This window comes from Crocodylus porosus, unplaced genomic scaffold (genome assembly GCF_001723895.1).
Source record: "Crocodylus porosus isolate Cpor-Errol unplaced genomic scaffold, CroPor_comp1, whole genome shotgun sequence".
Classification (NCBI taxonomy): Eukaryota; Metazoa; Chordata; order Crocodylia; family Crocodylidae; genus Crocodylus; species Crocodylus porosus.
In genome coordinates, this window is record NW_017728948.1 from 34,857,805 (window position 1) to 34,866,207 (window position 8,403).

General features: G+C 45.5%; 1 protein-coding gene across 1 annotated transcript in view; it reads left to right on the forward strand.

The window, feature by feature from the left end:
• TBC1D19 (TBC1 domain family member 19) overlaps positions 1 to 8,403 on the forward strand; it is a 104,900-nt gene that overhangs the window by 637 nt on the left and 95,860 nt on the right. The gene's annotated exons all lie outside the window — the stretch shown is intronic.

Sequence of the window (8,403 nt, forward strand, 5' to 3'; positions counted from 1 at the left end):
GGGGGGCAGTACAAAAAAGGGAGCTACATGTGAATTCTTGCTGCCCATTCTGCTCCTGTTTGGTTTCTACACCGCGTTTTCACTCGTGGGTTTTGCTGAAGGGGCTAGCACTAAGGCCCGGTGTAAGAGGTGAACACTAGGTCTTAGTGTCTGGTTGGGTCTTGGGGTACTGGGTTCTGAGCACAGTTTATTTTCAATTAGGATTTGCTTCTGTTTTAAATTCAGTTTTGGATTTAATTGAATTGTATTTTTCATATGTCGGCTATTGGCATTATGCTCTTTCTGACTTGAATATAGGGGTACAGGTTGTAGCCGTGTTGGTCTAAGGACATAAGCAGACAAGTTTGTTTGGGTAAATCTTATATATTTTATTAGACCAACTCAAATAGTTGGAAAAAAAATTCTTAGCAAGCTTTTAGGTTTAAAAACCCTTCATCAGGTTGAGGAAGCATCTGCAGTTGGTGTGTGCACTCTTCCTGGATGGAAGGAATGGTAGAGGAGCCAGAGGCTGGTATGCAGGCAAGACAGACAGTAAATGAAGATGGGTTTAAATCTGCAGTTGGTGCATGGGCAACTGGTGCCTTCTAATACTGCGGGGGTTGCCAGTGGCTGATTGCTGACCCCTCAGTGGCCGATTGGGGTTAGGGGAGCTGGGAGCAGAGGGGAGAAAAAAAATTGAGCGGGTGGGGGGCTGAGTACATGCAAAAGTCATTGGGGAAGGGGTGGGTGGAGGGATAAGGACTCATGTGTGGGAGGGAGTGAGGCTAGTGCTGGCACTTTCCTTTCACCAGGGGTCATTGCCTGGTGCTGGCGTCCACTGTCCCCAAGCCCACTGGGCGGCCTCCCCACACTGCCTGGGAGAGCTTGGAGCTGGAGCGAGGCCAGCCTTGGTTGTGCCTCTAGCACAGAGGAGGCAGAGTCCCTGGGACCCCAACTGCACTCCACCTAAGTTGTCCCCAGTGGCTCCTGCAGAGTCATGGCTCTGGGGAGACAAGGGGGACAGATGCCCCCCCCCAATCTTGCACGGGGCAAGGGAGGGCTGCAGTTGCGAGGCAAGCTGGGCTCTGCCTGCTCCGTGCCTCCATGCCTTACTGCAGCCTTTGAAAGTGCTGCAGCACAGCGCCATGTGCCTTACTTCACACATAGGGTGCCATGCTGCTTTCAAAGGCTACAGCAAGGTGCAGGAGATGCCGGGCTCCAATTGCCCCATTACCCAGCCTGGCTGGGGCCCCATTCATGATGAATGGGGCCCTGGCTGGGCCGGGTTGAGAGGCAATCCCCACAGTGCAGCAGGGAGTGGGGCAGGGGCGAATTATTCACCCCTGTCCCTATTCCTATCTCTATCCCTATCCCTAGCCCTAGCCCTCCTGCACTGTGGGGGTCTTGATTTCCACCTCCTCTGCTTCCAAAGAAGAAACCCTACCTACTTGCTTGGGCTGGCTGCAAGGCCAGCTGCAAGCCCAGTGTGCCCCTCCCTCTGCTGCAGAAGCCTGCGTCCGGGTTGCCCAGCAGCAAATCCAGATGTGCAGCTGGTATTTCAGACAGGGCACAGCCAATCTTGGGGTGCACGTGTGTACCCACTATGCATCACCAGTGGGTGTGTGCTCTTCCTGGAGGGAGTGAATAGTAAAAAAGCCAGAGGCTGGGCTGGTATGTATGCAAGACAGACAGTCAGTGAAGATGTAAGTTGAGGAGTCAGTGGGTGAGAGACAGGCTGGGGTTAGGGGGGAATGAATGTAGCTGGTAAATAGCAGAGAGGTACTGGAAAGTCATATGTTAGGCATGTTATAATGTGTCATGAATCCAATGTTTAATTTTAGTCCATGACTTTTTGTATCCAGCAGGTTGATGAAGTCAAGTTCGTAGGCTTGTCTGTGAAAAGTTTTTTGTAAATTGTAAATGAGGATTAGAGCTGAGAGGAGAGTGGTTTTCTTGTGAGAAATGTGTCCCCCCACAGGTATTCTTGTCTTTGATAATGAATGGACACTGGAAATCTATCATAAACAAGACTACCCAACTACCTGTGAGGAGTATTAGACCAGTTCTAAAGTTGTTATACATTTTCTAGCTTTGACTTCATAGCTGGGTGGCTGTTTTTGCAGCACGATAGATACTTTGCAGGTGTAGCTGGTCTAAATTAATTGTACAGTTAACTCATTAATTGTGTAATACATGTGACGTGTTGAAAGGGCTTTAGTTCTGGGTTTTAGATGTAGCACAGTAATGTGGGGTTTTTTCCCCCTTAAGTTTTCTCTTTTGAAACACTTGATAACATTATGGAGTGGTTGCTTTTGGCCTTGGTTTTCACAGAATTTGAATTGTGAACCAAATGAAAATTGATTGTGGTCCAGTACACGTGATCTTATAGAGCAGCATTTATCAACCAGTGAATCATAACCCAAAAATGAGTCACAGGAATATTTGAAAGGGTTGTGAGCGTGTTCCCAAAAAAACCCATGAAAGCACAGGTTTCCTCTTGCAGGCTGGCAGCATTCTAGCCTGCAAGCTGCTGCTTGGGATAATTGGAGGCAGCGAGCGCATGTGCGCCTGTGTGAAGAGATGCACATAGCCAGCATAGAGCAAGGCCAGGTCATGGGAACAGCCCCAGCCGCTGGACACAGGTAAGTATGGGGAGTGAGGGGATGGACATCCAGAGGACTCTGTGGAGTCAGGGGGACATCTGTGTGTGTGTGTGTGTGTGTGTGTGCGCGTGCCTGCCTGCCCTGCCTGCCTGCCTGCCAGTGCTGGGGATAGTGGCCTGGTACAGGGCTGTGCCAGGGCAGGGGGAGTGTCAGGAGAAGATGCTTGGCCCTTCAAGTGGGGAAGGAGGTGGGGATGGTCCTTTGCAGTGTGTCTGGGCCAGCAGCATGGGGCCAGAATGCATACAAGCGGGGGCCCCAACTTGTTGCTTGTACTCTGGCCCAAACAGGATTGGGGCAGCTGGGGGCCCCCTCTGGCAGGGCTGGGAGGAGGGGACTGTGGATCAGGAGTGAGGGACACCAACGTGGCCCTGGGGGCCAGGGAGCTGTGGCTTGGGGGTGAGGGGCAGCAGTAGGCTTGGGGGTGTAGCAAGGTCAGGGAGCTGTGGCTTGGGGTTGAGGGGCACCAACAGGGCCCCGGGAGGTGAGGGAGAGGACTATGGGTCGGGCACTGGCAGTGCCAGGGTAGTGTGGGTTGGGACAAGCCATCAATCTTGGGAAATGGGTCCTGGTATGAGAAGTTGAGAACCTCTGTTCTAGGGTAGAACACGTGATTTGGTAATTTGCCTTACTGTTATAAGCCGTATGTCAGATACAGGACTGGCAGTTAGGTATGCAAGTCTCTTTGTGGATATAGTTCAGGGGTGAGCAGTTATTTTGGCCGGAGGGCCACTTAGGGAGTTTTAGAGAGCTGTCACAGGCCAGGTCAACACTCCCCACACCTGCCATGCTGCGTCAGCACCCCCTCACCTGCAGCAGCTCACTAAAACTTCCTAAGTGGCCCTGTGTTTGGCTGGGTGGATGGGATGGGGCTGTGGGCAGGGAATGGTATCTGGGAACAGGATGGGCAGGCAGGACCAGGGCTAGGGTTAGGATCATGGGGCTGGGGCTGGCGCCTGGGGCAGACTCATGATCCGGTCTCTGTACGTCTCTGCAACGGCCACTGTTTCTGCGGGCAAGGGCATGTGAGGAGCAGATCACGACTCTGCCGGGCCCCAGCCCCCTTCTGTCACTACCCTGTAATCCCGGCCCCACCCCTCCTGTCCTGATCCTGGATGCTGCTCCCTGCCTGCCTGTGCCCCCATCCCATCTGCCTAGTCACATACCCTGCCCATGAGGGTCCCAGATGGTCTGCATGGAGACCGTGCCCATCTGCTCTGTTCAGCGCCTCTGGTGGTGGGTGCTGGGGGGACAGGCTGGAGTGCCCAGGCAGCAGGACCAGGTCCAGCAGCCAGGAGCCACTGCTGCAGGGGCTGCTGGGAAATGGAGTCTGGCTGCCACACCATCCCAGCCCCCTGTGCTATGACCTGAGCTGCCCCTCATACCTGGGCTGAGTAGCCCCCCAAAATGCCTTGCCAGGTTGGACTTGCCCCCTGGCCTTATTTTGCCCATCCCTGATTGGGAAGGTTTATAACGTAAAAGTACAAGTATAAAGCAGTCATAATAACAGAATATAATGCAGTGTCACAGCCCGGTCAGTCTTGAAAGCATCATGGAGTACGTGAATTTGAGAAGTTTCTTGAAGCTTGTAAGTCTATTTATATGGAATAGTGTGGATAGAGATGACAAAATAGGGGGAATAAGAAGGGAGCTTTGTCAGAGGGAAGCCTTGGAGGGTTTGGATTAGCCTGGAGTTGTGCAAAGTTTCAGGTATAGTGAGCGAGAGTATTTTGAAATGTGAAGTGATATTTCTTGGTTTTAATGCTCTGGTTCCATCATTTGCTATTGCTTTTAAAAGGTTATGTTTGGATCCTATTTCTTTTTTCAGGAATGTGTGCATTCTCTTTGGTCATGAGTTTATGCACTTCAGGAGAGAGGCAAGGATTTCTTAGGGTGGTCTCTTTTATTGGACCAACTGTGTATGCACTTCACCTACATTACCCTCTTTTTACAAACAACAGATCTGTCCTGTTTTACTTTTAATACTTCTAATTTTTTACCTTTCTTGCTGCCAGAACTCTGGCTTATTTTGGGTCATTCCAGTGCTGGCTGGTTGTAACAGTACTTTGAGGAGTTGCTGCTTTCTCTCCTGTTTGCTTTATGACCTATATTGTGCAAAATGAAGATTGAATTTTGTTGTTGTTTGTCTCAAATTACTGCTTAATTCAGGCCTTTATGTTGGCTAGCTTTGAAGTTGCAAATTGTGTACAAAATCTTGCTATTGTTATGCAAGTCAGCTAGGCTCCCATTTATCTGTGGGACACAGTCTGTTTTCTGTCTGTTATGTTCAGTTCCTGACCTGAGTGTTATGGTATAATCTGTGCCACTTGCAGTATGGAACATCGATGCACGAGGCCTTATTTTGGTCAGTTCTCAGTTATTTTGAAGTCTGTGGCTGAGGTTTTTGGTTCTTAAAGCTTAAATTTTTAGCTGTTCCTTGTTTCTACTGTGTATACTGCTCTACAATGCATAATCTTGAAAGGACTTTGTCAGTTATATAGGTGAATGTCAGGTTTCTCCAAATCCACTCTTGAAAAATGTGTATGTACATGACATCTGTTGAATTCATGTAGGTCAGGAGTAGTGTGTGCACACAATTCCCCCTTACAATTATTGGTGTAATGGTTGCCATGCAGTTGGTGATTAAAGTCGTTTCATGTATTACAGCAAGGAGTTTATTAATTTCCTAATTAATATGTTTTGTTTAAATGTTGGCAGGCAATGCTTAGAAGGAACAGGATCCATTGTCAGTAGGTTTACATAACTTTTGGGAGAAAAACTGGATTTCTTAACAGTATTAATGAACATTGTTGAAAGACTTGGGAAATGAGATTTTGTAAAGAAGATACAGGAGATTTCCCCTTAGTATTATTTTCATATGCATTATATTGTTCTTAGTATCATTTTAAATAATAAGCTTCTCAAGCACAGAGAAGAGAGAGCAATACATTTCCAAGGCCTCAAGGCCTCTCTGCTTCAGCTCAATGGTACTTCATAGAACTCAGCAAAGAGACTGTTCTGTCACTCTTGTCACAGATCAAATGGGTTGTCTTAGCTCCTGTCCAGTGGTATAAAAGGTTTGAGTGCATCACTGAGATGCATTGTATTAGGGGCTGAGCTCTGAGGCTTTGCTAATAGGAGTTAACATTGGGTTAATGTTAAAGGTTAACCCAATGAAGTGTCAGTGTGCCTTAGTTTTAAAATTTTAAAGTAACCTATATCGGTTACCAAGGACTAGATTTTAGACTGTGGTGTTCCATGAAAAGCTATGTGCACTAAAAAAAAATAGGCAGGGAGGCCGGTTTTATGGATTATAGAACTGAGAATGGACATCTGGTTTTACTGCGTAGTTCAGCTATAGGTGTGTGGTTGGATAGTTTGCTAATATATATCCTTTCTTGGCTCCACATCTTGAGCTTCTTTCCTTCTGTTATGTTGTAACGATGAAAAATAGGGTTAGATGGAAGACTTACAGTGGAATCTTTTTTATTCAGAAGATGCACTGCCATGAAATCACAGTGCTTAGTGCAAATTGTGTTGATCTTGTGAAAATATTTTGGAGAAAAATAGGAGAGAGTTCTGACAAGGTTAAATTAAATTGTCTTATTTTGACATTTTTTGAAAGAATGTTTGGAAATTAGTTTCTGTTTCATAAACAACCAAAAGGGTGAATGAAACACTTCAGTTAATCCAAAGCCTTTTTAAACAAAATCTTTGTGGAGACTTTCACAATTTTTAGAATTCATTCTGTTTAGAAATGAACCAATATTTTAGAATCCTTAACATTTCACAAAATGTAATTTTTATCCTCTGCATAGCTCTAATAAAAGATCTGCTAATAATGGTGGGTCACTTGAATCCTATGGTGACAAGAATAGTGTTAATCCTCATTGATATGAAATAGATGAAGCAAAAAATAAATGGACTAGGCCCTAATGCTTATGGATAAAGAAGCTATTAAAGCTACTGCTTCTGGCAAGTAGAGGCCCCCCATGCTTAACATACGGGCAAGGGAAAAAGAAAGAGGAAAAATGAAGCAGGTGTTTTTTTAAAGACCGAAATAAACGAGAGGACACTGGGGGTAGTAGTCCATGCCAAGACACTTTCAGGTTGCAGTTTAATATAGATGCCTCTTTAGAGCTGGTTGTTGAGGGAAGATTTGAAGGAAAACAAAGATTTGAAGGGTGTACAGACAGGTTTGGAAAGGGATTTCCAAACCTTCAGCATTGGACCTTACTTAAAAGTCCAACACTGACAAACATACATGTGCTATAGAAAAATAGGCCACTAGGCAATAGATCCCAGTAAGAGTGGGGGAGGCAGAGTGTCGTTTGATCAGCTAGAAAAGATCTTGAGGGAACTTAAAGTTTAGGACATGAGGTTTATTTAATGGCAAAGACGGACCTGCTTGAGGGATCTAAAAGGGAGAAGTAGCATGATTAGAGTGCCTGCCCACGAGTTGGAGTCGGTCATTAGAGTTGAGCTGAGATGGAGATTGGTAAAGTCTAAGGAGAATGTTCTATTTGCTTTTTACCATTGACAATGGCCTGGATGAGAGTTTTGAAGATGTGGGTAGAGAGTGAAGTCTGTTTTTTGGAGATGCTATGAACTAGCAACTGACAAGATTTGAATGTGTGATCTGAAGAGAAGCAGTGAGGCATTGTATAATAGCTAGATAGGGTAGACAGATTGCACAGTAACTGAGAAAGTCATTTTGATTACATTTTTCTTTTATATTAAAGAATTACTGATGCTGATCCTTACTGGTATCAAAGATCAAATACAGACACGGATCACCTCTCTGAAATGTAACATTTGTATAACAAAACCTATCAAATGATGGTAGACTCATGATTCACCATAATAATTATTAAATTCCTTTTCATGAGTCATATTTAACAAACATCTTACTGAGACTTCCTGATATAAATAGAGCTTGTAATCTTGTGTAAATGGTTCAGCAGTAACATTTGCAATATGAGGAGTTCAGAAAAAACAGGATTGCACAAAATCTTTATCAGTAGTATGGATTATATATGAATTACTCTGCAATCCTGTTGAAACATATTCTTAACCATTTCTTTTTCTGAAAAAGTACATATTAAATTCAAACAAATGTGGACTCTTAAGACTTTTTTATGATATAAATTACTTTAAGTATGCCTACATAGCTGTTTCACAGTCACTGTGGGTGCATCCACACATGCAAGCACGTACGCTTGCAGCAGTTCAAATAGAAAAGGTACAAATCTGAGCTAAGGCTGTTTCTCTCAGAGCACGTGGCCAGACATGCACTTTGTTGTGGAGCAAATTGTGCCACTTGCTCAAATAAGCCTGCCTGGCTCCTCCGGGATCTGCCTCCAGGGGGAGCTAAAGCTTGGGGCCAGCACGTGTGCTGGCCCCAGCAGTATAAAAACCTGCCCTGGCAAGCAGCTCAGGGCTACTTGCCATCAGGAACTTCGGAGGCCCAGGCACTTGGTATCTGGGGACACTAGCCCCTAGTGTCATCTAGCCCGCTGAAGCAGCATCCCAGATTCACTTTTTAAAATACCCCAAAATTTACATTCTTCCGCAGTTAGAACACGTGGGGGAATTGATCAGCTGAGTGATGTTTTATTGTTATATTTACAATGTTAAAGAAATTTGGAAGCTTACCATTGTCTCTAGCATCATAATAAATAAATCCTAAATTTCTGTGTCTTAATGTTTGCTTTTGGTTTTCTTATCATATGGTGGGTGTGTGATGGGGGGATGTGGGGTTTGC